The sequence below is a fragment of the Phoca vitulina genome, unplaced genomic scaffold (assembly GCF_004348235.1).
Source record: "Phoca vitulina isolate PV1807 unplaced genomic scaffold, GSC_HSeal_1.0 scaffold135, whole genome shotgun sequence".
NCBI classification, from domain to species: Eukaryota; Metazoa; Chordata; class Mammalia; order Carnivora; family Phocidae; genus Phoca; species Phoca vitulina.
The window spans coordinates 72,775-96,752 of record NW_022589838.1 but is presented as its reverse complement, the minus strand read 5'-3'; the positions used below and the strand labels follow the sequence as shown (position 1 = coordinate 96,752).

General features: G+C 37.3%; 1 pseudogene; it reads left to right on the top strand.

Annotated features, from left to right (window-relative positions):
- The first annotated feature begins 3,479 nt into the window (after positions 1–3,479).
- LOC116628856 lies at positions 3,480–4,299 on the top strand (annotated as a pseudogene).
- The last annotated feature ends 19,679 nt before the right edge of the window (positions 4,300–23,978 follow it).

Below are 23,978 nucleotides of genomic sequence, written 5' to 3'. Positions count from 1 at the left end.
TAGGTAAAAATGTTAAGGTTATTTTAAACATTGTTACTAAGTTACTACTTGAATCAAACCATTGTAGTAATTGATACTTTCCAAATTTAAAATTTTAGTATTATGTGCATGCCTAAACGAGTCATTTAGATATCAGTACCAAATTAGGGATTTCACAGGGAGTGGCAGTATGGGTGATATGACTTCTAATATTTATAATTGTGCTTTTAAGTGCTTTGTAGAAGACTGTAGTCGATTGAATCGTATGAGAGTACCATTTTTGTATGTCAAAAATGTTGAAGCATTGGGAATTCCATATATTTCATATTTTATTATATGTACCTCATATTTCATTTTTAGTTTAACCTAAAAGGCCAAGAATGAATTCCATTTCCATTCTTTACCCTAGCTAAGACTTTTAATCTCTCTTGAAGTCCCAGTTTCTCAATTATAAATTGAGTGTGATGTAGTTTGCCATTTCAAAAATGGAGGAATGGGCAGGAATATTTCTTTTTCTGTATCCTCTTACCCCTCTGTGTGTATCTGCTACCTGCCTATCTGTAGATTGAGAATGATAGATCCTTTATTTACCTGCTGCATGAACTTGACCAGGTTATTCAACACCTCTAAACCACAGTGTTCAATTATGATATAGTAAATACTAAAATGGACTGGTATTTGGATTAAAGGAGGCAATGCATGTTAAGTATTTAAAATAGTACCAGGAACTTAGTATATGTTTAATACAGGTCAGTTATTAATTTTCTAGTTTTAGAGCAGAAAAGAAGCATTATTTCTCAAGTTTAGTGTTATCTTTATGTTTTTGTCTAGTCAGAAAACTTTCTGTTGTCTGGCATGGTGTGATTAATAAAATACTCTGATTAAGAAACGTACCGTATCTATCATTCAATTGTGTATCATAAGTAGGTAGTTAAAATGTCTAATTGAGTTAATTTCTCATTTTAGAAAAAAACAGATTATAGTTGACTTCCAAGCCCTTCAAAATATAATTTGTTCATCACTAAGAAAGTACTTCAGAATGCTGTAAACCCTGAGGGTCTTTCTTACAACCATCTGTTATAATTGCATTATGGATGTGTAGATGAATCAATTAATAGAGAATGTTAGTCAATGGAGTCTTGGATAAAATAGATTGTATTGTGTTTTTTAATTGATTCATCTTTAATTCTTTAAACAAATTCTGACTTTAATTACTGGAAGGGGCAGTGTTCTTTTTTTGTTAGTAACCTGCTCTCCATAAGTAATGATCTAAATGGAGCATCTTATATGGAAAGGTACTGCTGCAGTGCCTTTTCTACACGTATCAGCCAGAGAGCTGGGAGAGCACCATGTTGATCTTGCCTTCCCTGGAAGGCATTTATGCCAAAGCTGTCTTGTTTGCTTCCCGTTTGATCCCATTCAACCAAATATCCATCTGGCTTCTGACTCTTGGCTCCGTCTCTTCTGTCAGTGACACTGCTTCTCTCTTTGGATGTCAGGCTTCTTTCTGGTCTACCTGGCTTTGACTCTTGGCTTTCCCTCAAGGATTGGTCTGCCTTTGGACAGGAAGCTCTTCAGAGCACCCTGAATACAACAATTCCCTCAGAATCAATTTCCCTGGCTCTAATGAGCTGGACAGCCACAGGTTGGCTTGACTGGCCAGAGGATTCAGCTAATGCAAAAGGCTATTGAGAGGTGGGAGTATTCATTAAGACTGTATGAGAAGCTTTGAACACATGCAGAATCATTACCTAATAGCCTTCAATTACTCTTGGGGGAAACCAATTTGTAAATCATAAACGTTTGACATTTCAGGAAAAACATCATTCGAAGCATAGAGTTTTATTCAAACACTAGGGTTACTTGGCTGTCAGCTCCTTGACTTTCTATTCTGTAGTGCTAGTGAATACCCATCTGAGCAGCTACATGCTTTTCCCTCTGCTGTAGAGAGCCTGGCACTAACGACATCTTCTGTCATCATTGATAATTATTAGAGAAGACTTTCCATTTCTGCCACTCAGAAGAAAACGCAAGTAGCACAAACCTCCAAGAGTCAGATTAGAGAGCTTTTATGATATTTGAGGTCAATTTTCCAACAAGTATTCTTGCAGGCATGATTAAATTCTGTGTGATTTTCAAGTTTCACCTTAGAAATGAAAAGTTTCCCATTGTTTTATTTATGTATCTGACATAAAATACTAATGGTTTCAAATAATAAAATACAATGGAAAGTGTTGACATTTTCAGTTTTCAATTAGCAATATTGTTTTAAGCACTTACTTTGAAGTAAAAATTTGCACATTTATGACATTTATAAATGAAAGCATTTGGTTGACTGATTTTAATGGTTGAATCATGAGAAATGCCTTTTTCAGGAAAGTGAAAACTGCTGGGGTTTTTTTTTTTTTCCCTATCTGTTTAGCCTTCCCATGGGGCCATTTGTTTTAAACATGCCTGCTTTCTTTAATTATTCTTTTTAGTAATAGCTCTATGTTATTCAAGTGACCTGGGAACATCTGTAGGCTGACGCCAAGGTCGGTGTTCTGAATATGGAACAAGACTCAGATATTTTTTCTAAGGTTAAACAAAGACTGAACTGAAACTGAGGGAGGTCATGTTAGAATCCAAATCAATTACAAGATCAAGGCAGATGGCTACTGGTGCTTGGCGTCAACTTAAGCCCTTCAGAGACAGCAGGGGCTCAAGCAGTTGCATTCAGTGGGGGAGATCTGATGGTGTGTTCTGGAGAACCAGACTCTAGGCAACTAGGATGTATGAAAAGTCATTGAAGTTAGAAGAGAGGCTACAGGAACAGTGGCAGAATATAATCAAATATGAATAGAGAACAGGGAAAGGGATCCAGTTAGTGAGGACTCAGGCCACTTACTGGCTTGACTACGAACATTCCTCCTGGACAAAAATTAGTCCCAGAGAATGGGGTAGGGATAAACTTTGGTGTGGGAAATAAAAGTGTTTACTTTTTTGTGTTAAAGTGTTATAATTAAAGAAGCCAAACAGACTATTGTAACATGAACCTTGTTTAGGATGCTGGCAGGTAAAGAAGAAATTCAAAGGTGGATTTGAAATGCATCAAGAGGGAGGAATTGATTGAATTTGTGGGTTAGCTGGAGGTTGAGAAGATGTCAATGAACTTTTTAAACTTTGTGTACCTGGGACCAGTTACTAGAAAAAGGATAGGTCATTAGGAGTCGCTCTTTGGGGTGAGGAGGAGGATCAGTTCTGTGTTAAGCGTACTGAGTTTAATGTGATTGTGGAAATAGTTCTAGAAACAACTGAGCCATGTGAGAAAAATGTTGCATGACCTACCACAGTGCATATTCTTATATTCTTATGTAACTATAACCATCCTACATAATCATTTGTTGGTCTCAGCATTTCTGTAGCTTGCAGTCCTGAGCATACTATTGAGATGATAGTGGAAAAGACACATAATTAAAATTTACAAAGAATATTTGTTATCTGCTTCAAGAAAACACCAAATGGGGGATGACATCGGTGCTGTGGGAGGGCCTGGAGGGCCCAGGGCCCTGGAATGGGAGGCCGGCTTGGCCTCCAAGGAGGCTTTGGCAGCAGCACTGGGGCCAGGGCTAAGGTGTGGAGCTCGTGGAGGCAAGGCTGAGGACAAGGAGTGGATACCCATCATCAAGCTGGGCCACCTGGTCAAGGGCATGAAGATCAAGTCCCTGGAGGAGATCTGTCTCTTCTCCCTGCCCATCAAGGACTCTGAGATCATTGTCTTTTAACTGGAGGCCATCCCTCCAGGATGAGGTTTTGAAGAGTCTGCCTGTGCAAAAGCAGGCACGAGCCAGCCAACGGACCAGGTTCAGGGCATTTGTTGCCATGGGAGATTACAATAGACACCTTGGTCTGGGTGTTAAGTACTCCAGGGGAGGTAGCCATTGCCATCTGTGGGGCCATCCTCCTGGCCAAGCTTTCCGTCGTCCCTGTGGGGCCAAGCAAGTGGGGAAACAAGATCAGCAAGCCCCATACCATCCTATGCAAGGTGACTGGCCACTGTGGCTCTGTGCTGGTGCGCCTCATCCCTGCCCCCAGACGCACTGCCCAAGAAGCTCCTGATGATGGCCGGTATTGACACCTGCTACACCCCGGCCCGGGGCTGCACTGCCACCCTAGGCAACTTCACCACGGCCACTTTTGATGCCATTTCCAAGACCTACGGCTATCTCACCTATGACCTCTGGAAAGAGACTGCGTCCACCAAGTCTCCCTATCAGGAATTCACTGACCATCTTGTAAAGACCCACACGGACCCAGGCTCCAGATGTGGCCACCACATAGTTTTATACAAGAAAAATGAACTGAATTAAAGCCTGTTAAAAAATAATACTAAATACATTTACAAAGAATATTTGCCTTTCTTCTTTAAAAAGACTAATTTGAAATAAAAAATGAGGGACATTAAAGTATACAGTTGTTTAGCAGGAAAGCCAAGTTCATTTAAATATGTAAAACAATGAGGCTGCAGACAGCTCCGGGGAGTATCATTTATATTGTACTGTATATGAAAGAGGCACATTGGAATTGCATATCACAGCCCGAGCAACTATGCTTGATGACTTCAGATATGGAATTCATAAATAAACTTTATAATAACACTTATGATTTGAAAGTAAACAAATATAACAAAGTAGAAGTAAAACACAATACTCTAGTCCCATCCAACAAATTTAAAGCTTAAGAAAAAGCTCCAGATGGGTAAGGCCTATATGAAGAAAATTACAAAATTTTAAGGAGAGTCTTAGAGGAAGGATTGGCTAAATGGAGACACACATTATTTTCTTGGATGGATGCCTCAGTGCTATAAAGATGATAATTGTATCTTCAGCCAATCTATACATTTAACGCAATTCCTGTGAAGATCCCAGTGGCATGTTATTTTTTTCTGAACTTGAAAATAGGCATTCTATAGTTTATCCAAACAAATAAATGTGAGAATAGCAAGGACAAAATTCTAAAAGAAATACACTGAGAAGTGTGCAGCTTTGTGAGAGTATCTAATCTTATAGATAGTATCATGTATTGGAAAACTACAGTAACCAAAGTGTGGGTATCGGTATATAGATTGATAGACAGTGGAGTTGAGGAGACTTGAACGTACAGAAAGAAATGTAATTTTAGATATAAACTTACCATACTGTGGGGGCACCTGGGTGGCTCAGTTGGTTGGGTGTCTGCCTTGGGCTCAGGTCATGGTCCCGGGGTCCTGGGATTGGGCCCCACGTCAGGCTCCCCTCAGCAGGGAGCCTGCTTCTCCCTCTCCCTCTGCCTGCCGCTCCCCCTGTTTGTCCGCTCTCTCCCTCTCTTGCATGCTCTCTCTCTCTGTCAAATGGATAAATAAAATCTTAAAAAAAAACAAAAACCCAAAAACTTAACCATAGTTAAAGTCGACATTTCAAATCAGGTGAAATGTTGGACTATCCATTAAATGATATAGAAGCAACAAGTTAAGTAGGTAAGACAAATATTAAGTGTATATGGTCATATGTTACCTTAGAGAAACGGCAGATGTGTTAAAGATACAGATAAAAAAATTAAACAGTAAAAGGGACCAAGAAAATACTGTTGAAAAATCATGTAATGTTGACATGAGGGAGGAATTTCATAAGGGGGAAATATGATAGTAAATAAAAGCAGTAACAAAAATTATAAACTTGATTGTGTGTGTATTAATATCTAATTACCTAAAACATGAATTAATTATGAAATTAAAACCACTATGTTAGGGGGGAAACATAGGAAAACATATTCATGATTCCAGCATAGGCAGAAATTTTCTGAACAGGATATGAAAAAACACTACCCCTAAGGAAAAAAAAAGAAAAATTAGAATGTAGTGGAATTGGGAACTTTTGTTCATTAAAGGACAAAATTAAGAAAGTTAAAAAGTGACACAGAGACTGTAATAAAATATTCTCAGTACCTTTATCCAGCAGATTTGTTTCTACAATAGATACAGGCTCCTACAAGTCAATTAAAAACTGTACCACAATAGAAAAATGATGAAAGACACATCACAAAATAAGACATTGAAATGACTAAGAAATACATGATAAGGCAGTAACCATCAACCTGGATTAGAATAAAAGGCAGGGAACAAAGAATAGATTTTGCTTTCCCAGAAGCCTTTGCATAAGACTACTGTTTATATCTTACTGACCAGAAGTATATAATTTGGTCAACTCTAGTTGCAAGAAAGGATGCTAAAGGAGAATTTGACTTCTCTAACTTCTGTTGTGTTAACTGATCAAAGAGAAGGAGGTTGGATATTAGCGGGAAGTACCGTCTGTCACGATTTGTGATAGAGTCAAATGTCTAAGAAATGTATTGAATAGGCAGGTCTGGAGCTCAGCAGAGAGGTCAGTCTGGAAATAGTAACTGAGGTTCATAAGTATGCAGGGGGGATGTTAAAGCCCTGGCTATGGATATGATCACTAAAGAAGGGAGAGTAGAGTGAATAGAGATGTGAGCATCCATTTAACAATGTAGCAGAGAGAGGGGGAATCCCAAAGGAGTTTGAAGAGCTGCAGGAGAAAAACCAGGAGAGAATAGTGTTTGGGGAGCAAAGGGGAGTGGGTTTCTAGGAGGAAGTAGTCAAAACTTCAAAATAGTAATGTTGGATCTGAATAGGCAAAGTCTGAACGAGCCCTCTTAAATCCCCAGAAGATGGGAAAGTGGTAGGCTAATCAGAGAATACTTAAAATTTGAGGGATTTTTCACTCCAGTTCTATACATATTTTATGTCGGGATGTACAGACTTTTTTGGGGGGGGTACAGCATGATCGAAAGGTATTTCTTCAGATGACAACGGTTGGAACACATTTCAGAATTTGACTCTCACCTCCCATGACTCTTCTACTTTGTCTGATCATGAGCCCTGGCCTTGAGTGCTGCTTCATAAGCCCTTGATGGTCACCTGTGCAGTTCATCTCAGTGCTGCTGTGTTAGCCAGACGGGAATCTGGACTGATACTAGCATGGGTCTCATTGTTTTCACTGAAGGTGGTGATGGTTTCTTTCTCTTAAGCTTCCTAACAGCCATAAAGGGACTCAGTGTGGACTCATAGCATTACCACTGCAGTGGTGAGCAAAAGTGAAAAAAAAGTTCAGTCTTTTGTCTTGTAACACACAAATCAACCTGTACCTGTTTCCCTCCTAACAGTACTGATTTTCATATGGAGTGTAACCTACCTAAATTTCCCTGCTAAGTTTGAAATGGCAGCCGAATGCTTTACTAGGTTTCTTAAGGGCTTTCTCTTTTGAGGTTGGCTGCTGGCCCATCAACGCAAAGAGAATTACCAGTTGGGAAGATGGTCCACTGCATGAGGTTAGGGACTTTGAAAGTTCCATTCTCACTTTGCTCCAGGCAGTATTGGAATCATAGTGGATTTTTACCCTTTGAAGATTCTGTTCATCTTTAAAAAATATACTGCTAATGTCTTGATAGCTTCATTAGACCTAGGAAGGGCGATTTTATTGTGTGAGAATATGGTCTCAGGGCAAGTGGTCTTTGCTGGACCACAGGCATGGTGGAGTGTTTGGCTTGTGCACTGTCCTACCCTCTGTAATTCAGTAACCAGAGATTTCCTCCTTCCATGTGCAGTGTAGATTTGGATTCAGTTGTGAGACTGAACATCACAGAACTACTCACAAGTCAGTAAAGGTGGAATTTCTTTCTACTTGTATTATTTTTTTCATCTTCACACACTCTGGTCTTTCACATAACTGTATGGATGACTGTGAACAGAACATCTATTTTACTTAATTTCTCTTGCGGCTTTCAGATGTCAAATTTTGTTCCATTTTGTCTTAACTTCAGGATTTGCCATTTTCTTCTGATTTTATCTTTATGTTTTAATGAAAAAATCTCTGTCCTATTAGGGTTCTAAGTAATATTAAGATACTTCCTTCACAAATCATAAGTATCCTAATGAAATAAAATACTATGAATTTCAGTGACCAATAACCTAGATTACTTTTACAAGGAAATCAGTCTATATTAGAACATTATAATATTACATGATAAAATGCAGGTTATATTAAGAAATGATTTTTAGGTGCCATTAACATCCTCATCAGTTTCAAGAATGAAAATAGTTTCTGTATTACGTATAACATTTTACATCTCCCCTTTTTTTTTTTTTTTAAAGATTTTATTTATTTATTTGACAGAGAGAGACAGAGCAAGAGAGGGAACACAAGCAGGGGGAGCGGGAGAGGGAGAGACAGGCTTCCCGCCGAGCAGGGAGCCCGATGCGGGGCTCGATCCCAGGACCCTGGGATCATGACCTGAGCCAAAGGCAGACGCTTAACGACTGAGCCACCCAGGCGCCCCATACATCTCCCTTTTTAACAATATCTTTATTTTAAAGTTACTACTAAGTGAAATAAGTCAGGCAGGCAAAGACAAATACCATATGATTTTATTTATATGGGAAATCTAAAAAAACAAACAAATGAATCAACAGAAACAGAATCAGATGCATAAATACAGAGAACAAACTGATAGGTGCCAGAGGGGGGTGGACAAAATGGGTGCAGGGGAGTGGGTGTTACAGGCTTCCAGTGATGGAATAAATAAGTCACAGGAATAAAAGGTACAGAATCAGGAATACAGCCAATGGTGTTTTAATAGTGTTGTATGATGAGAGATGGGAGCTGCAGTTGTGGTGAGCATGGCATAACGTATAAACTAGTTGAATCACTATGTTGGACACCTGAAGCTAATGTAACGTGTGTCAACTATCCTCAAATAAAAAAATAAAGTTAATGATATACAATAAAAAGTAAATGTTTAGAAAAATAACAGACTCACTTAAAACATACAGAAGAGCAAAAGGAAATTAAAACCTCATTCACATAAATTTTCCAGCATGAAAATGATTTAAAAATGTTGAATATGACTTTTATGTTAATGATGTTGATTTTTAATAAGTTATGCATGCTCAAAATGTAAGTAAAAGTATAAGAAAGAAATGAAATCTCATCCAAAATACGAAGAATTAAAAATTTCTTAACAGAATAGAACTATAATTAACTTTTTTTCATCTAAATATCTCCTTATGAATAGATAAGGAGAGAAGAATGCCTATGATTTAAAAAGAGTGCCTACCAAAGTAGGATTTTAGTATGTGTACAAATTTCAAATAGAATCATTAAATTTTAGGGGCGCCTGGGTGGCTCAGTCGTTAAGCGTCTGCCTTCAGCTCAGGTCATGATCCCGGGGTCTTGGGATCGAGCCCCGCATTGGGCTCCCTGCTGGGCGGGGAGTCTGCTTCTCCCTCTCCCTCTACTGTTCCCCCTGCTTGTGCTCTCTCGCTCTCTCTGTCAAATAAATAAATAAATAAATAAAATCTTTAAAAAAGAGAATCATTAAATTTTATTTGAACTCAACAAGAGGAAACAAAGGAGGTAAAGATAAGGTACTTGCTAAGTTCTTTCCTCACAAATAATAATTTTTTTGTTCCAGCTGTAATGAGGTATAATTGATCTATAATGCTGTGTACACGTTTAAGGTATACAACCTGTTGATTCAATACACGTATATAATGGAGAACTATTACCACCATAGGGTTAACTAACACCTGCATCATGTCACGTAATTACCACTTCTGTTTTGTGGTGAGAACATTTAAGAATTTTGCTCTTAGCAACTTCTAATTATATAATAAGATATTAACTCTAATTAGCCTGCTGTACATTAGATCCCCAGAACTTATTCATCTTATAACTGGAACTTTATACCCTTGACCAACATCTCTCAATTTCCCTCACCCCCTAACCCCTGGCAATTCTCATTCTCTATTTCTTTGAATTTGGCTTTTTTAGATTCTACATGTAAGTGAGGTCTTATAGTATTTGTCTTTCCCTCTCTGTCTTATTTCACTTAGCATAATGCTTTCAAGGCCCATCGATGTTGTCACAAACCAGAACTAATAATTTTGACCGTTTTTAGTACTTTATGACATTCCTTACTAACTTTAAAGGATATGGTAGGTTATCTCTCTCTTTTGTGGTTTTTCGTCATTAGGCAATATACTTCTACTCCAAGTTAGGGAAGAGGAGGATTAGGTTCCTTATGTGGTATATCACCCTCTTCTTCTATATTTGGGTTAATTAAAAATCAATTTCTTGATTACCCATATTTTAACAATTTACACAAGCACATGTTTATCAACTTCACAAAGTACCTCTTGATTTTCCCCCATATGAAATGAGGAACTTAGACCCTCTGCTGCCCTCCATTTCTACTTCCTCTTGCACCTCTCACTTCCTGTCCATTAAAATGTGACTTGTACATTGTCATGATTTCATGCTCTTGGTTGATTCTGATAAAAAAAAAAAAAATCAAAACTCATAAAGTACATTTACATAATCAAGGAGCAGCTTCCAAGATCACTCTGGTTATGGCCATTCCAATCAGGAGGGGAGGTGAAAGAAGAGAGCAGAGTTAGTTTCTTTGGTACCAGTACCCAGGTCATCCACCCACATTTCGCTGGGAAGAATGTAGAGGTTTGGTCATACATAACTGCAAGATGGGTCGGGATGCGGGATGACCTAGAACACCTGGTTTGTACGAACACCTGATTTGTATCTCATTTTGCATTGGCACGTGTGTATGTATATAGGATCAGTTCCCAGAAGTGGAATTGTTCGGTGAAGTGGCATAGGTATTTCTTTTTTTTTTTTTTTAACATTTTTTTTATTATGTTATGTTAATCACCATACATTACATCATTAGTTTTTGATGTAGTGTTCCATGATTCATTGTTTGTGTATAACACCCAGTGCTCCATTCAGTACGTGCCCTCTCTAATACCCATCACCGGGCTAACCCATCCCCCCACCCCCCTCCCCTCTAGAACCCTCAGTTTGTTTGTCAGAGTCCATAGTCTCTCATGGTTTGTCTCCCCCTCCGATTTCCCCCCCTTCATTTTTCCCTTCCTGCTATCTTCTTCTTCTTCTTCTTCTTTTTTTTTTTAACATATAATGTATTATTTGTTTCAGAGGTACGGCATAGGTATTTCTAAATGAGAAAAGGATGAGAATGCCTATTGCACTATGACTTCAAGGCAGAGGGGTTACAAAATTTAGTTTTGCTGATTTGAAAGATGAAAAATGGTATCTCAGTGTTGTTTTCATTTGCATTTCTTCTCTTTTGAGTGAGGTTCAGCATGTTTTCATGTTTGATATCCATTTGAATTTCTGTGAACTGCCTATTCATGTCTTTTGCCTTTTTTTTTTTTTTTTTTAATAGGCTACTGGTTTTTTGGCTTAGTTGTAGTAATACTTTATGGGAAAGAAAGAATTCAGTGAGTGTTGTGGAGCATTTGTCAGTAGTGAGCAAGAAACTAACATTCTCCGAAATAAAAAATCAGCCTGTTTCAAGCACACAGCTATTTTTTTGTTGTCGTTGAAGATGTAATTTTTCAGGGTGTATTTGAAAAACTAAATTTAATCTTCATTGAGGTATAAATTTGGAAGCAGAGCATTTACTTTTCTATACAGAACTCGCCCCTGGTAGGAAGAATGATCTTTGCCTTTAATTCCTGAAATTTCACCTTAAATTTTATTTCACAGAGGAACACCTTTGCTACTCCCTCTTTATCCTTGGAATGAAGACAAGACAAACTAAAATACACTGAAAAAGTTTCCCACTTTCTGTTAAGGAGACACTAAAGCTGGTGTGGGGACAAAAGGAAATGACTTTAAATACTGAGATGGCTGATATTTTCTCAGACTTTAGAAAATGCTATCGCTTAGGGTCCAAGGGAAGTTACAAGTAAGAACTAATGCATAATCATTAGTAGAAAACGGTTAATTGCAGGGTGTTAAAAGCTCCAAAATTTGTAATTTTAGGCATGACATTTTTCAAGTCATTGATCATATAATTATAAATTATTATTATCTGAAAAAACCCTAAAATTTATAAAGATTTTTAAATGCCATAAACTGAATTAAGGGGGAAAGAAGTGATATTAAAGAGTAAAATTATTTAAAAATCAACATGTCCACAAAAGTAATTCCAAAGTGTCTTAAATTTGGTTCATTATCTTAACTCAGTGTAGTACAGCATTCAGTTTTATTAAGTAAATTATTTCTTTCTGCTGTATATTTTACAAACAAGCAATTTTAATGAATTGGCCTCTATTATATTCTTCGTCAGTAATAGAGTACTTTAAATGAATATATGCACTAATAAAACCGTGAGGAAAAAATGGTGAGTGGAGTTCTCAGCACAATGCATTGCTAATTTATTGACAGAATGGAGACATTGACACGGGTGAGTGCTTCCAGTTAATATAAAAGAGGAATGAAATCATAGAAATCAGAAAATATTATTGCCATAAATAAGTATAATTAATATTATAGAAATAAAACAATATTTCATGATCAAATGACTGCATTAAATGGTTAAGTCAGAAGTGAACAGATGTGGAAGAATGCTGACCTTGAACTTCAGGTAAAAGTAACGGTCATGGGAGTTATAAGTATTATTGCAAATTTTTGCCTGAAAATAGCTAGGTTATAGAAGTCAGATTTTAAAATTTTACTATAAAATTTCTTTACTTGGGTTTTAAAAAATTTTCTGATACACTAAAATTCCACATGAAGAAAAGTCAAGGAAGGAGAGATTTAACAGTTGAATTGTGACATTAGTGATAAAGATGACTATATCACTGAAAGCTTATCTCATTTATCATTCAATGTCTTCATATCCTATTTCCTTTGACAAAACTTTTCTTTCCTTTTGCTTCATTAAGGGAAATGAACTGGCCATTGATTTCTGTTTCTAGGTCCTTAAGTGATAAGGTAAGCAGTTAGACGACTGTGGACTTTGCAGACATTATGGCTCTTTTATGCGTATTTGGGAGTCAAAACTGACATGGAGGAAAAACGAGCAGAGCCTAGTGGTATATGCAGTAACTTAGCATCACCTAGGTAGGATATAGATTTCTTTAAAAATATGGCCTTAAGTCACTGTATTAAAACCACTGTAATACAGTCACTTTAAAAAGTCACCAAAAATTTGATGAAGGAGAGATGGATTTCAAACATGCACTAAAGGCCATGAACCTCTTCTGTGTTTTCTGATCCTATGATTGCATTCCACCCTGTGGTATGTATTTCCGAGGGTAGTACCAAATGCCCAAAACATGCATTACTCCCCTTCTTTCTAGTCTGTTACCTTGTCTATGCTTGAGTTAGAACTCAGGTCACCGTATTTTAAGAAAGCACATGGCTGCCCTGGGAAAGGACTTGTGTGGTTTCCGATAGTGCTGCATTTGAACCTGTCTCATAGCTTGATCCACATGCTGCCGTATAATTATTTGTATTTTCTCATCCTCATCAGTAAATTGTAAATTCATTTAATAAAGATACTGTGCTTTCACTCATTTTTTATCACCCACCTGGTTTGCCTGTAGCAGAGGCTCCAGTAGGGTTTCGAGTCACATTAAGCTGGTGTTGGTATTATGGAGAATATTTCCTTGCCGGCTTGTCCTACTTTTAGAGTTGTAATCATCAGTATATTTGTGCCTGGAACACAAACTTCAGGCACTTGTTATTTGTGAAAGAGACTGTTGCACCATTTTATGTTTTATGAACTTTCTCTTCCTTCCCTGCCTTATTCTGACGTGTTAAGGAGTGAAATAAAAACTGAAAATAATGTAGGCTCTGCATATATTGTAATATGAGTAGGTTAAGGAGATTTTAGATCTACCAATTGGGTAATTAATTTCAAAGGTAAACGGTCTACGATTTCCTTTTCTTTCTTCCTTCAATGTTGACCTTAGAATAGATTCTAATGGGAAGAGCATATGAACTAGTAAGCAAATAAACTAATGTAAATTATTTATTTGAAATGGAGAAATTTTCCATGAAGATCATTAGTAGGAAGATGTGAGATAAGTACCGAGCTGGGAGACGACTGCTTCTTGGCATGGCTAGAGAAGGCCTGACTTAGAAGATACTCAACCCAAGGCTGGAAGGATAAAAAAAAAAAAAGAGCCAGGCATGTGATAGACCTGGGCAGGCAGGATCATGTAGGTGAAAGGAAAAACATGTTCTGAATCTGTAGGGAAGAATCCATTATTAAACTGAAAGGAGACCAGATGTTTTTCTTTAATTTTAATTACATGTATTCAGGAGCTTAATGACAATTATTCTGGTGCAAAAGGAAGTTGAACTACAGTGTACTGAGCATCTCTTATGTGCCAGGCTCTTTTCCGGATGCTTTACATTCCCAATGAATGTTTCATGAATACCTCATACTCTGAAGGATTATCATCAAACCCACCATCATCCCATTTCTGTATATTTCCTCTGAAATTTCATATATTGGTAACAGCTCCCATCCCTTCAGTTGTCCAAATCTGAAACCCAAAAGTTCTTGTAGATCTTCTCATCTCTGCACTATTGGTCCACATACTTATTCACTTGGCTCCATAAGTGAATTCTTGATCTATTAATTTTGTCTTCTTTCCTACTGCCACGACTCTTGCTAGGTCTTACCCATACTATTGAAGTTCTCTCTACTGTCCTCTCTCCCTTAATTTTACCCTTCCCCAAACCATCCTTTAAAATCTCTTGATGTTGGGGCGCCTGGGTGGCTCAGTCGTTAAGCGTCTGCCTTGGGCTCAGGTTGTGATCCCAGGACCCTGGGATCGAGCCCCACATCGGGCTCCCTCCTCCGCGGGGAAGCCTGCTTCTCCCTCTCCTACTCCTCCTGCTTGTGTTCCCTCTCTCGCTATGTCTCTCTCTGTCAAATAAATAAATAAAATCTTTAAAAAAAAAATAATAAAAAAAAATAAAATAAAATCTCTTGATGTTGATCTTTCTAAAACAGACATGACTTGAGCTCTTTGCTCAAAATATGTCCTTGGCTTCTCACCACCTTTAGGGGGGGAAAAAAACCCTCAAAATGCCTTGGCATGACAGACCACCTTCCTTATTCTCTGGCCCTTGCCTACCGGATCAACTTAATTTTATGTAACTGGTCCTCAATAGTCTCCTACTGCAGACCTTTTGCCCAATAGTACTCCATCCTCATGTCATGTCTATCGTTCTTTTTGTCTAGAATGTCCTCCTTATGTTTGTATCTCTAATAAATGCATATTTGAATCCTTAAAGTCTCAGCCCAAGGTTATAGTCTTTGTGAGGAGTACCTTGATTCTTCTAGGCATTTCTAGACTTCCTTCCCCTCTCCTCCCACTGCACATTGTAATTACACTGATTACCATATTCTATTATAATGATTGATGACTCCATATCACTATGACCCATAAGTTCCCTTAACTGCATGGTCTGCCTTTTTAGCTTTATCTTCTTATACCTGAAATATAGCAAATGTCATATAACTATTTCTTGAATAACAGTCTAACCCGACTAAATTCCTCTCAGTTTCCTCGCAGCTCCTCTTGGTTTTGTCGAGTTAAATTATTAGTACATGGTAGAGTTAGCATTTGATGTCAGAATTGTTTAATTGCAGGGTGATTGCTTCCTCCTTATAGACTGTTGCTCTATTGGTTAACTACACTTCTGTTTAATTAAGATAGCCCCGTAGACACAGTTGAGCTTTGTTTCGGGAGTTTGTGCACTTTGCCTGACAAAATCTGTCCAGCAAATCAGTATGGAAGCATATGGAATCAGGAGGCTAGTTCCCTCTCTGTCTTCAACCTTTTCCACATAATCTTGTTAGTTCTGTCCCATTCCAGGAATACACCACCTCTCCTGAATCCCAAGATGATTGTGGGTAGAGAAAAATGACTTTTTAGCTAGCTATCTCCCCTGCCCTTGTCTTTATTCATGAACCAGTAGGCCTGTGGTGAGGTGGATGCAGACAGTAGATATATCAAATAAATAATTATTAACAAATGTTATGGTGATGTTTGCACCAAGCAAATTACAACATAGTGCTTTCTCATTATTTAAGTTTTTCTAGAATATGGGGTTATCACTTCAAAAGAAACATTAACGTTTTGTGAGATGCAATTTGAGAGTTTAACGTGAGTGATAATACATATGTCTCAACTAAAGTAGATACTAAGGTATTTTACTGGTCTTCAGTCAGGGTCATTAAAAAATATGCTCAGTCTTGTCAAATATCAACTAGCTAAGAAAATACTTAGTTTCCTCATTAAGAGGCAAGAATTAAGTAATGATGGCATAAATCAACCATTCATTCAAATAAAAAAAAAAACAATACTCAAAAGTCCTCTGTTAGGGGCACCTGGGTGGCTCAGTTGGTTAGGCGACTGCCTTCGGCTCAGGTCATGATCCTGGAGTCCCGGGATTGAGTCCCGCATCGGGCTCCCTGCTCAGCAGGGAGTCTGCTTCTCCCTCTGACCCTCCCCCCTCTCATGGTCTCTATCTCATTCTCTCTCAAATAAATAAATAAATAAAATCTTTAAAAAAAAAAAGTCCTCTGTTCTCTGAGAACTGAGAGCCTATTTTTTTAAAGATTTATTTATTTGGGAGAGAGAAAAAAGAGGGGGCGGGAAGGGCTGAGGGAGAGAATCCCAAGCAGACTCCCCACTGAGGAGGGAGCCCCACGTGGGACTTGATCCCACCACCCATGTGGTCATGACCTGAGCTGAAACTGAGAGTCAGAGGCTCAACTGACTGAGCCACCCAGGCTCTCCGTGAGAGCCTACTGATGAGGTATGTATAACACTGTAAGAAGGACCATCAAATGAACTGTTACCACTCTTGTCTTTGAACAAGTACAACTATACAAAATCTGTCTAGTAAAGCTGCTACATGGGAGATATTAATGTTCACCAATTCCCTGTCCTTCTGTAAACTCCCAAAAGGAATTGTTTATAAATATATAAATATATATATATATATATAGTTATGATTATGTGTATTTACAGTTATGTGTGTGTGTGTGTATACACACACACATACACACATACACTTGAAGAGGGTGCACAGTAAATTGTGGAAGCCTTGAAGGGAAATGGACTTCATTTAACTTGTTTTACTAGAACCAGTCACATAGTAGGGGTTTCTAACAATCTTAATTTTTTTCCCCTCAGATCCCGACCTATAACTATTATTTTGTGATCTGTATCAGAATAATACCCCTTATTTCTCTGTCATACAATGCCTATAAATTTAGTAGGTAGGATCTGTTTTTGGAAATGGAAGTTCCAGATAATATTTACTGCAAAAATACTGTTTTTACATTTTAGTAAAAGCTCATACACGTGATCAAATATAACCAATCTAGACAGTGATAAACCTACAGTATATATGATTCAATAAATAAGAGGGATTAGCTGTGATTTTGGAACCCCTATGGGAACAAGACTCCATAAAGAGAGCTGATTTTATTCCTAGCAAATTGTTAAGCAATATCTGCTGAAAGATACTTATACCCCTATTTCAATAGTTTAAACATAATTTCTATATTAGTATTTCACGACACTTAACGACTTGAAGCATCATGTTATCGATTTAATCCAACAACTATTTATTGAACAAGTACAGTGTTTAATTATCTGGAAAGTGTGACCCCCTTAATGTTCTCTAAATCATTATTATTAGCTAAAATAGCAGTTCTGAACATTAGAATCTCCTGGGTAGCTTTTTAAAAATCCCAATTCCGAGGCCATAACCCAGTTGAATGAAATAAGAATTCCACAGGATAGAATGCAAGCATCAATAGTTTGTTGAGGCCCTCAGGTGATGCCAGTGTGCATCTATGAGTTGAAACACATTTCTCTTTCAATTATAATTTCCGCATATAGTAATCTGATGCCTCACTTTGGGAATTTGACATTTACTGTGAACTGGTGTCTTGGTTTAAACTCCAGTTTTCTTTTACATGTCATTATATAAGGGCTCAAAATCAGTTTTTTCCTCTAATCTTCTCTCTGAAATAAGGAGAGTGAAAAGCTAAAAAAACAAAACAGAAAAAACAAATCTTAATCCTGAAGTGTACAGGCTGAGTCTAAAATGTGTTAGATTGAGTTTATTATTTGTTTGAAGTCTGAACTTCCTGCTCCAGATTCTGAAAAAAAAATATGAAGAGTGAAAATAATGTTAGATACAGAATTGGAATTAGAACCCATTGTTTATATACTGTGACATTATATTACACAAAAAATAAACTAATAAATTTATTTACTTTGTCCACTTCTCAGTATTTGATAGAGGGATGAATCAGAAAAACAACTTTGAAAGAACAGAAGTGGAAATAGAACTAGACTTAATGGAATGGAAATGGGAAGCTTAAAGACCTCAGAAAGAAATGTTGACACAGTGCACTGTTTGCATCTTCAATTTATGGCTGCATGTTCCTACCTTGCACTTAACGTAAGGAATGGGTGTAAATTCATGTCATAGCAGTTAAATTTTCAGGACTTGCTAGAAAATATAATGATCTAGAGGTACCTGATACCCTGATGGAGCACTGCTTTGTTTTTCATGCCAGTCCTCATCATTGAATCCAGCTTTGTGAGTGTCCTGTCTAAAAGCTTAAACCTGGGAATGTCAAAGTACATTTTACAGTCAGTCCTACTAATAGTTTGTTTATATAAAAGGCATCTATCTTCATGATACAATGTCTGAGGAGGCTAATTTATTTCCCTTATGTCTATGAGTAATTTATTATTATTCAAGATGACTCATAAGAAATAAGATCAGATTCCTTATTGTGTTCACTTGGCCTGCTTAAGCCCCTGGATGAAGAAAAATGAAGTGTATGAGTCAAAATCTGGGCTACAAACCTTAGATTATTTTCCTTTGCTCTTTAGCATGTGAGCTATGTAAATGTACTGTTTGGAAACTGCTCTCGAATGTCAGTATTTCAATCATTTTAATAATTACAACTTTACCTACTACTTTTCCTCACTCTATAAACTAGATAAATGTGAAAGATATTTTGACTCAATATTTTAAATAAATTGAGTTATATTTAAAATGTTTTTGTTACTGTAAAATCAAAGAACCATGAAAATTGGCAACTAAGCCCTTGTTGATCTAGTCTGCCCATCTGCCAGTGTATTGATAGGCCATTGTGCCGTTTATTCTATACTGAGTCTGCTTAGAGTTCTTCCAGTGTCCCACAGTCCATTCTGTCTCAGCCTTTTGTACATACTTCCCACCTAAAACAACCCCCGCTCTTTTCTCACTTTTAAAAAACAAATTTTCAGGGTGCCTGTGTGGCTCAGTTGGTTAAGCATCTGACACTTGGTTTTGGCTCAGGTCATGATCTCAGGGTCATGAGATTGAGCCCCACATCGGGCTCCGTGCTCAGCACAGAGTCTGCCTGAGATTCTTTCCCCTTCCCTCCCCCTCCATTCCTATCCCCACTCGCGCTTGTGCACTCTCTCTCAAATAAATAAATTAATTAATTAATTAAATCTTTAAAAAAAAAAAACAAATTTTTCTCTTTTCCTTATAGGATAAAGTCACTTTTTTGGAAAAGCATCCTTTGATCCCCAGAGTGAGGATCTGCACTGTATTATATTTTCCCTGCTATTTTGCACTTTTTTTTTTTTTTTAGGTTTTCAATTTTAATTCACGTGTAGTTAACATACAGTGTTACATTAGTTTCAGGTATACATAGAGTGAATCAGCAATTCAATACATCATTACTCAGTGCTTATCATGATAAGTGTACTTTTAATTCCCTTCACCTATTTTACCCATCCCCCATCAGCCTCCCCTGTGATACACTTTATTTATACAAGTACCCTCAGTTAAAGTGTTGTTTTTTGTTTTTTGTTTTTTAACAAGGACAGTTTTTACCTGAAGCATACTTCACAATACATGGTTCTAAAAGATATGTATAAAACATTCCATCCGAGAAAAACAGAATATACATTTTCCTCAAGTACACACAGAAGAATCCCCTGATTAAATTACATGAAAAGAGACATAACAAATATTACAATTAAGAAGACATAAATCATACCAAGGATATTTTCCAACCACAGTGGTACAAAACTAAAGATCAATAATAAAGCTGGAAAATCTACAATGTAAATATTAAATATTTAAACTGTAAATATTAAACAATATGCTAATGCTCAAACATTAGGCCAAATAAGAAATCAAACAGCAAATCAAAATATGTCTCAGAAGAAAAAGAAAACACAATATTCCAAAACCCGTGGGATGCAGCAAAAGCAGATGTTAGAGTGAAATTTATGCTATAAATGCTTGTGTTAAGAAGAAAAGTTCAAGTAAACAACATTACACCACAAGGAGCTAGAAAAAAGAAGAAACTTAGCTGAAATTTAATAGAGGAAAGAAATAACAAAGAAAAATCAGATATATATATAAAATAGAGACCAGAATAAGCAATAACATAACATTGGAAGTAATGCCCAGTTTTCTAAGAGAATAAACAAACTTGGCTTTAACTAGATTAGGAAAAAAAAGAAGACTCAAAAACCGAAATGAGAAATGGAAGAGAAAACAACCCATCAGATAACCACAGAAATACATAGAGTGATGACAGATTACTATAAACAATTATATACTAACAAATCAGATAACTTAGAAAAAAAGGTAATTCCCCAAAATGCACAAATTACCAAGATTGAATCATGAATCTTGAATCCAAAAAATAGGAAATATTCTTAGACCAATAACAAGAATGAAGGTTGAATTAGGAATCACATTCTCCTGGCACAGGAGGTGGTTTCATTGGTGAATTCTACCAAACATTTAAAAAACTAATGACAATCTTTATCAAAATCTTAAAATAGTGGAATAGAGGGAACACATTTAAAATCATTCTGTGAGGACAGTACTACCCTGATACCAAAGCAGGATAAGAACAATACAAGAAAGAAAAAGTCTAGTTTGTCTGATGTAAATATTGCTACTCTGACTTTCTTTTGACACCATTTGCATAATAAATATTTCTCTACCCCCTCACTTTCAATCTGCAGGTGTCTTTCCATCTAAAATGAATCTCTTGTAGGCAGCATTTGGATTGGTCTTGTCTTTTTATCCAGTCTGATCCCCTGTATCTTTTGATTAGAGCAGTCCATTTCCATTCATTTCTTGATAGGTATGTATTAAGTGCCATTTTATTACTTGTTTTGTCCTGTTTCTGGAGATTTACTCTGATCCTTTCTTGTCTTTGTCACTTTTAATCTCACCTTTTCATTCAAAGAGTCCCCTTTAATATTTCTTGCAGAGCTGGTTTAGTGTTCAGGAACTCCTTTAGTTTTTATTTGGGAAACTCTTTATCTCTCCTTCTATTCTGAATGACAGCCTTGCTGGATAGAGTATTCTTGGCTGCAGATTTTTCCCATTCAGCACTTTGAATATATCATGTCATTCCCTTCTGGTTTGTCAAGTTTCTGTTGAATAATCTCCAGCTAGCCTTACGGGTTTTCCCTTATAAGTTAAGGACTTCTTTTGCCTTGCTGCTCTTAAGATTTTTTCTTTATTCTTCATATTTTAAAAATTTAATTACATATTATAATTGGTGTTGGCTTGCTTTTGTTGATTTTGATGGGAGTTCTCTGTGCCTCCTGGATCTGGATGTCTTGTTTCCTTCCCCAGAATAGGGAAGTATTCAGCTATTATTTCTTTCTTTCTTTTTTTTTTTTTAAAGATCCCATTCATCCATTCATTTATTTGAGAGAGAGTGAGAGAGCACAAGAGTGGGGAGGGTCAGAGGGAGAAGCAGACTCCCCACTGAGCAGGGAGCCCAATACGGACTCGATCCCAGGACTCTGGGATCATGACCCAGGCCAAAGGCAGCCACTTAACCAACTGAGCCACCCAGGTCCCCTCTGCTATTATTTCTTGACATAAATTTTCTGTTTCCTTTTCTCTTTTCTTCTTCTTCTGGGACTCCTATAAGATGAAAGTTACTACATTTGATGGAGTCACTGAGTTCCCTAAGTCTATTTTTCTCTCAGAGCGTTTCCCTGAGAGACAGCATTCACAGAGATGCCTCTTCAGGAACAAAGGAGTTGGCAGGTGCCATTTCCCACCCCCCCATCCCCACCCCTACCCCTCAGGATCAACACAGAACCACTAGTGGGGAAGCAGTTCAGTTTGGACTCTGGCTGCCTAACTTGCTTACACCAAGCCCCACCACTCTCTGCTCTGGAGGGGCTGCCTTTCTCAGTCAAGTTTGCCTCAGTTCTAGCACAGCAAGCCCTTCCCCCAGAAGACCAGCACAAGCTCCTGCCCACATCACGTCTCCAACCAGAGTGTTCTGCGGGGCCTCAGTTCTGGTGAAGTTGGTGTCAGGTCTCATTTCACAAGCATGAGACCATGGCATGCCTAGGTAAAACTCACCATATTCAGGCCACAGACCAAACGCTGCCCACACCAGGCAAGGAGAGCCCCTGCAGATGACTGGCCTGAAGGATAGAACAGCCAGAACACAACAGCAGAGCACATGAAGCACACACCAGAGACACTTCCTGAAGTGCCAGGTCCTGGGCACTACATGACCTCTTCTTCATAAGGCCATTACTTTCAGGAGCTGGAAATATAGCTGGCTTTTCTAACACAGAGAAGAAGGCATAGACTTAGACGAAATGCCAAGATGGAGGAATTTATTCCAAATGAAAGAACAAGATAAGGCCACGGCCAGAGATCTAAGTGAAACAGATATAAGTGACATGCCTGAAGGAGAATTTAAAGCGACAATCATAAGGATTCTCACTGAGCTTGAGAAAAGAATAGAAGACATCAGTGAGACCCTTACCACAGAGATAAAAGAGTTAAAAAAGAATCAGAGATGAAGAGTGCAATAAACGAGATTAGAAACAGGCTTGATGCAAAGAACAGCAGGCTGGAAGAAGCAGAGGAATGAATTAATGACCTAGAAGACAGAATAATAGACAATAATGAAGCTGAACAAAAGAGAAAAGAATCATGCAATATTTTGTATTTTGGAACAACTGTCACAAGTGAAAGTATTCATGTAATTATTTAACATTGTCTCCCAGCTAGACTGAAGGTTTCATGAAGAAAGGGATTATGCTACACAAGACATTTATAAATGACAATATTAATGTTCTCTGACTGATTTCAATTTCCCCCAAAAATGCAGGGCCCATGAAGATAATGCCCATGTCATTCTTATTCACTGCTCTGTCTTTAGCCATTTGATATAATATCTGGCTCATGGTATTCATTCAGTAAATGGCTGTTGAATGAATGTATGAGTATATGAATGAACCATTAACTTTTAGTATGGTGAAGTGTCATCTCTTTAGTTTTATATGTCAAGTTTTTTAACTTTTACATAATAGGTTTATTTTTTTTAATTTCTAGTTTTTTATATTTGCATATTAGGAATATTGAAGAGAGATACTTGGAATTCATGTCAACTTTCAATCTTGAAATATCTTGTAAAATTGAGACTGCATAATATAATTTATAAGCAAGAATGGTTTGTTAATTTTGAATTGTGATTATAGCACAACAGCTAAATAGAAAGAGATGGATATAAATATATCTGTTCAATAAGTAGTAGAATTAGAAAGTCAGAATTTGAGAGCAAGAACCACTGTAGGTTTAATTTAGCACATCAAAGACATCTGATAAATAAACAGTTACAAGTGATTAGTGATTTACCCAAAGTCATAAAGATAATTAGCGGTAGAAGAAAATTGTAGTTTCATTTTCATGAGTTTTTTTTTTTTAATTGTACAATACTCCACTGTTTTCCTACATTTTAAGAACCAGATTTTGAATGAATGTGGGGCCAAGCCAGATTTGTTCATTTTTCCTTAGTGCAATCAAGAGACTGGAATAAAGGCTTTCAACAAGCAAACACAGCTACTAGACACATGATCAGAAAGCCTTACGTTGCTTTTACCATGATGTGGCATCCATGTCTGCCATAATTCTTTTACTTGCATGTCTCTTACTGGTAGCTTGCTGCACACATCTGCATGAGTGATTTGTGTAACACCCCTGAAAATGCCTGGCTCTCTGTTTGGATCTATCTTGGATGGCAGATCT